Genomic DNA, 7055 nt, shown 5'->3' on the forward strand with positions numbered 1-7055 from the left:
TGTGTTTTTTGTTCGTCCGTCTCTGTTTGTTTCTCCCTCCAGTCTGGGGAGCTTGGGCATGTCTGCTGTGGGCTCAGCTCACACCTGAGAGCAGAGCTGGCAGCCATTAAGCGACCTTTGCCGTGGCATAGGGCCCCATGACGGTGAATGCTAATGCTAAGCTGGATTGCTAAACTTCATGCAAGCTCTCATTTCAGCCTCTCTCTTAAACAAGCATTAGATGCTCCTGTCTCTTTAAGCCCCCCAAAAAAGCCCAGTGTGTTCTGATTGGCCGAGATCCTGAAGCAGGATGATTATGCCGCTCAGCAGTACAGACAGACTAAGCATAGGAGTTGTCAGCTGTTATTGAGGCAGCAGGCAAATTAGCATATATGAAAAACCAGCTCTGTATGACATCATTAAGAGTCAAGCTTTGGTCAAGAGTAGAGCTTTGGCCATGTTTAACATGAACATCTGACACTGAAACATTATACATAAGACAGAAAATATAAGAAGCCTCCTTTAATGTGTGTGTGTGTGTGTGTGTGTGTGTGTGTGCGTGCGTGTGCACGCAGTTATGCATACATGTGTACTGTGTGACAGAGAGATAGGTTGACAATGAGACTGTAACACCAACTCAAGCAGACCAAAGCAAATTATCAGCAAGCAGAAAGAAAAATATATTGAATACTGGAAAGAAACAACCAAAACACAAAGTAAATTACAATGTTATCTGACCCTAAAAAGAGAATTCACACTGGCAAATTACTTGAGTACAATAAAATGTCCCAAACTAAGAAAAATGTTGACAACATACAGACTGAGTGAACAGGGACGTGCACAGACATTTTGGTGGGCAGGGGCTCAAGTGAAAAAAAGGGCATTTATTTTTAAACAAGACAAATATATTAACTCAACAACATTTTTACTTTTCTACAAAATAATCGGTTCACACAGAGGCCGCGGTCTTCTTTAGTAATCATTAGGTTTATCACAGGAGTAGGTGACAGCAAAGCAAACTATGCCACAATGTGCATGTTTTCTATGCTACTAGTTTCAAGTATATTATTATGACATTAATAATTTGTTTATTTTCACAAGGCAATAAATCGTTTCAATTCTTTTGGTGTTATTGGAATACATAACACTTCACATAAATCTTCACACTAAACTGTGGCATTGGGCTGCAGGCATAATTAAAATAAATGTTATTTAAATACTAAATATTTAAATACTCACAAGCAAGATGCCAAATGAGTAAAGATAACCTTCAGCTTCACACAGCCAAGCAACAGAATACTGAATTGCCTGAATACATTAATATATTGATCAAATACTTTATTATTGTGCTATTACCCACTGAAACCAAGCTTTTGTCTTGTTAATCCGGAGGGCGATGCAAAGCATTTAACAGAGTACTTGTACTTCTGTTGTACTCTGAAAAACAGGACAAGAATCGTGGGGCAAATAAGAGTTTGCAGCAGTGAGGTAATACTTTACTCTATCTTTCCTACTCTTGAGGTGCTATTTCTTTGCACTTTTACTGAGCAATCCACTAGAATCTGAAGGCCGGCTGAGCGAGATCAAACAACTGGGTGTGTGTCCCACCCACTGAAACCGAGCTTTTGTCTTGTTAATCCGGAGGGCGATCTCAGCTGGGTGCAATCAGTTCTAATGCCCACCACCTGTGTGCAATTAGACTCATACTACTTCAGTGAAACCTACCACTGAAGCGTCAGCGTTGGCTCCTTGGGTAAAGACCAGCAAGTCTACCTGTGCGAGTCCACTGAGCAAGGCCCCCTACAAGAGTAGCTTTTTCCCTTCCCGAGGCACACCTACTCACCTAAAGCTGCCAGCTACACCTACACTCAGGCCATGTGCTACCATACTATTCCTATTGTCTCCACGCAAAAGGTAACATGCCATCAGGCACAGAAACCAGGCACTCAAGCCTTTAAAACAGGCACCACCCACATCTGTTTACTTGTCTGTTGGGTCATGGAACTGCCAGTCGGCAGTCAACAAAGCTGACTTTATCACTGCTTATGCTAACACATTATCTCTTGGGCTACTGGCGCTCACTGAGACCTGGATCAAACCAGAAAACTCTGCTACCTCCGCTGCGCTGTCCACCAATTACTCTTTCACCCACACCCCTCGGCCGTCTGGGAGGGGGGGGTGGGACTGGGTTCTTAATTTCCAACAAATGGAAATTCACACAGCTGCTACCCCTGAATCAATATGCCTCCTTCGAATACCATGCTGTCTTTGTGTCCGCTCCAGTAAAGGTCTCTGTGATTGTCATATACCGTCCACCAGGACAAATGGGTAACTTTGCGGAGGAGCTTGACACACTGCTGTCTTCAATCCCAGAGCATGACTGTCCCCTACTTGTCCTCGGTGACATGAACATTCACTTAGACAATTCAAACTCAGCAGACTTCCTGTCTCTGATTCAGTCCTTTGATCTAACATGGGTTCTCAGCCCCCCGACCCACAAAGCTGGCAAGGCGCTTGACCTCGTTCTTGTCCGAAACTGTGCCAACAGTCACACCTCTACATGTGTGTCTGACCACTATTTTATTCAGTTCACGGTATGCCTACAGGAAAAGCCCATTCTTCCAACGCCATTGGTTTCACACCGCCGCAACCTGTCTCCCACTCACTTTGCCTCAGTGGTAGCTTCCGCTCTACCTTCCCTCAACACATTTTCCTCACTTGAGGTCAATGATGCCACACAATCTCTGTGCTCTACACTAAGCTCGTGCCTGGATAGCCTGTGTCCTCTATCCTCCAAGCCTGCTCGCCCAAACCAGTCCCTCCCGTGGCTAACTGATACCATCCGTGGGCTCCATACTGATCTCAGAGCGGCTGAAAGAAAATGGCAAAAAACCAAAGAACCCGCCGACCTTAAGGGCTACCAATTGCTCCTATCCTCCTTCTCAACAGGCATCAGTGCTGCCAAAACTATAATAACAGAATTAGCAGTGCCACTGACTCAAGGAAATTATTTTCCACTTTTAAAGCGCTACTAAATCCTCCTCCACCACCCACAAACTTGTCTGCCTTTGCTGCTTTCTTCACAGGCTACAACTAGCCAATTCTCTGAAACATTCAAACTCAACCATTGTAGCAGTCCTACTACATCTTTTTCTCTGCCCTCCAAGGGCCGGGGTTCTTCACTCTCCTCATTTACTCCTCTTACAGAGAGCGAAGTATCAGAACTCTTGACCCGTAGCCGTCCAACTACATGCCCACTGGACCTGATTCCTACGAATCTCCTCCAAGCCATTTCTCCTACCGTGGCCCTGACAATCACTCATGTGATGAATACATCTCTGGCTTCAGGAACCTTCCCGACCACTTTCAAAAGGGCCCGGGTTACACCCTTTCTCAAAAAGCCCTCACTCAACCCATTTCAAGTTGAGAACTATCGACCAGTGTCTCTTCTACCATTTCTTGCCAAAGCTATTGAACGGGCAGTATTCAAACAGGTCTCAGAATTCCTCTCACAGAATGACCTCCTAGATCCATACCAGTCTGGTTTTAAGAGTGCCCACTCTACTGAAAAGGCTCTTCTGTCTGTAACAGAAGCCCTAAGGTCAGCTAAAGCTGCAGCCCAATCCTCTGTTCTTATCCTGCTTGACCTATCAGCTGCCTTTGACAAAGTCAACAACAGGATCCTGCTATCCGCTCTCTCAGCAATGGGCATCTAGAGTAAAGCACTCCTGTGGTTCGAATCCTACCTCTCGGGGCGTTCCTGCCCCAAGGCTCAGTGTTAGGGCCCCTTCTCTTCTCAATTCACACCACCTCACTGAGGCCGATCATTCGCTCGCACGCCTTCTCTTACCACTGCTACGCTCTACCTATCCTACGATACCTACGATACGCAACTCTACCTATCCTTCCCTTTATTGGCATGAATGTTACACATTCTAACCCTGGATGTGCTCGCGCGCACGACAACACCAATGCCTGAGACTGGGTGGCTCATTATGGCTCTGGGCAGGTGAGTTGTGCTTGGTGTTACCATATGGGCCAGTTGGCGTTGACTCATCCTAATTTACCTCGGACCCAATAGCGATAGCCTTAGAATGTGAAGCCTATACGAAATAGAAAAGGGGTTACGTACTGTAACCCTGATTCTATAATAATGCGTTGATTTGATGTGTTCTTATGGCGTCTATGAAAATATCAGCCATATTCTTTCAGCTCGGCTGTGGTGGCGTTTCCACATTAAAACACTCGGCACTGAATAAGTGGTTGTTCCACCTCACTTTAAAAAACTTCTTGTCACTTCCAAAATAAGATTAATTTATTTAACACACTCAAAAGTGTTCCAAACATTGTTCTAAATTAACTTCATAAAGCAATGAAATTATCCATTCATGCCATAAAATGTGCTCAAATACTGGCTGAAAGCGCCCACATCGCAAAAGGTGGGGAGGTAGGCTACATGACCAGTCTCTCTGATAGCCTATAAGAGAGCTACTAACCTAAAATAAATAGCCTCATATTAAAATTTAGTATTTCAATATCCATGCCAAACTGCTCATAATATTCAGCCTAACATAAGCAAAATGAAACCCATTTATTTTAACGACTGCGAGAGAAACAGACTGGGAGCAAATAAAAAAATATTAAGCTGTAAGTAGGCTTACTGTAAAAACCTGTAGGCAACAATAGCCTAAGGCTTTTAATCAGTCTCTGTAGGATGATAGCGCTTTAGCCTACAAGAGTTTCTCCATATAACCGCAACAAACATAAAGGAGCCTATAAAAAAGTCTGTGGGGTCTCCTACAGATGGTGATGTCATTTTCCAAGAGAGCTGATTGGTCAGTAGGCGGTGTTTTATAGAGTTGATCTCTTATCTGGAACATAACCTGCTCTGGAGCAGGTTAGCCATTCAGCATAAGTTACCATGGTGATCTACCCCGGTAAGAAGTACTGAAATCCCAGGGTTAACCCCGAAGTTACCTGGATAAGCTCAAATCCTGCTTCGTGGTACAGGCCCCTGGTGTTATTAAGCAAAACTAGACAGGCCAGGTTTGAACACGGCCATGTCACCCAATAAGCTGACACTACTGGTAAGTTAAGTGTTTTAGTTAAACCTATAGAGATGTCCTGTCCTTTGATTATAAATCAAATCTGTCAGGTAGGGAGTGTGTAGTAGCTGTTTTAAAGGACTGATTCTGGAGCAACATCATGGAGCCTCCTCCAAAGCTGCCAGTGTTGAAAAGACATCTTATCAAAAGTCACTTTTTAAAAGGAGACATCAAACTCTTACAGATTGTCTTGTATTATATGATCCTCCAGATCTAAGCTAAGAGCACAAGTCATTTCAATTCAGTCAATTTATTTATTTATTTATATTATTTCATAGCAGGTTCATCAGCCTCCACCTCTACCTCCATTGGTGTCATCCAAGAAGCTGACAGTGCTGGTAAGTTTAGGCCTACATCAACAATAATTAAACAATTATTCACCTCCAGCAACAGTGTATGAACATGTCAATTTACTAAAATTACTAATTTTCTTTGTTAATCTTCCTCATAGGTCTACCTGTGCCTGTTGAAGTGGAGAGCAGTACCATTGTGGTACCACCACACCTGTCTCTCCAATTTCTACTCCTTCAGTGGATCCAGCTGACTGGACATCAGGCCTTAATGACCAGTTACACGTTGATGTGATGAGCAGGGAACCAACACCGGTTGACAGAGACATTTAGACTTTTCCAAAAAGACACTCAGACAGTAAAAGTCTTTTCTATCATTAGATGTTTAGATCACTCATAAACTGTTTTGTAGTTTTTGTCTCTTAATCTCTTGTCTGGCTGTTATTAAAGATTTAAGCTTTAGTCAGTCATAATCAGTTTATCAGTCTTTTTTTATTCCGCACTAAGTTCCTCAGTGTCTACTGGCTCTTGAACTGCCATTAAGCTCAGTAGCACTGGTGGTATCATACAGTATGTTTCCTGTTTGACTTCAAACATAGTAGATGTAATAATATTGAGTTATTGTTCTTCATCAGAATCAGCTTTATTGCCAAGTAGGTTTAAGAAATTTGCTTTGGTGTGTTTGTGCTAAACAAACATGGCAGGTTTATAAACATAAGAAAGATTCATCTTATTTAAAAACAAGAGATGTTTGTGTGTCATATATAGTGACAACGCCCGATCTGCTTGCTGTGAAATCTAACCTGTGTCTCCCTCTGCTTCAGATACCTTTGTCGAGCTTCAGTAAGCCACAAGCCAGGAACCCTCTGTTCAGCCCGCAGCCTGGACCTCCTTCCAGCCGCAGCCTCCCCATGTTTTCTCCCAGCTCTGGACTTTGAAAGGAGCCTTTCTCTCTCGCACCAACTTCCCTGCACAATCCTTTTGTTAATAAACCTTGAACTCTCAGCTGTGATCTGCGTTTGGGTCTTTCTCTGCCTCTAATTTTGACATTTGAAGTGTTTTGTAGGCTAATCCAGTAACACCAAAAGAATTAAAACAATTTATTGCCTTGTGCAATATCAACAAATTATTAGTGAAACTGTCCCTCTCATTGGTGCTGTCATTTATTCTAAATATATACTTGAAACTAGTAGCATAGAAAACGTGTTCATTGTGGCATAGTTTCCTTTGCTGTTGCCTGTTTTTGTGATAAACCTAGTGAATACTAAAGAAGACCATGGTTTCTGATCATTTGTAGAAAAATGTTGAGTATGAAACAATTGCGTGAGTGTGAGGGAATCAAATAAATAATTATTAGAAGTGCTCTTTTTTTTTTTTTTTTTTTTAAACTTGAGCCCCTGCCCACTACAGTACATGTCCTGGCATGTCAATGATAAATTTAATTTATTAAATTAACTTTAGTAGCTCCTCTGTTTCAGCAGGTTTTCTGCTCATGTTCAAAGCTTTCTGCACATTCAGAATCTCTCCCACATACATGTGTTTAATGAGAATTCACAAAAGTGTACACTCCATATACTCTGCTATGCATTGCTCCGCTGGTAGTAATGTCAACCCCTTCAGACTGTTACGTAAAAGAAACTAACTGACAACACTTATAAATGGTTTTGTTTTCCCTGAAGTC

Source organism: Micropterus salmoides, unplaced genomic scaffold (assembly GCF_014851395.1).
Source record: "Micropterus salmoides isolate LMB-PRFRI ecotype aquatic unplaced genomic scaffold, ASM1485139v1 Ms_hic_scaffold_10, whole genome shotgun sequence".
Taxonomy (NCBI): domain Eukaryota; kingdom Metazoa; phylum Chordata; class Actinopteri; order Centrarchiformes; family Centrarchidae; genus Micropterus; species Micropterus salmoides.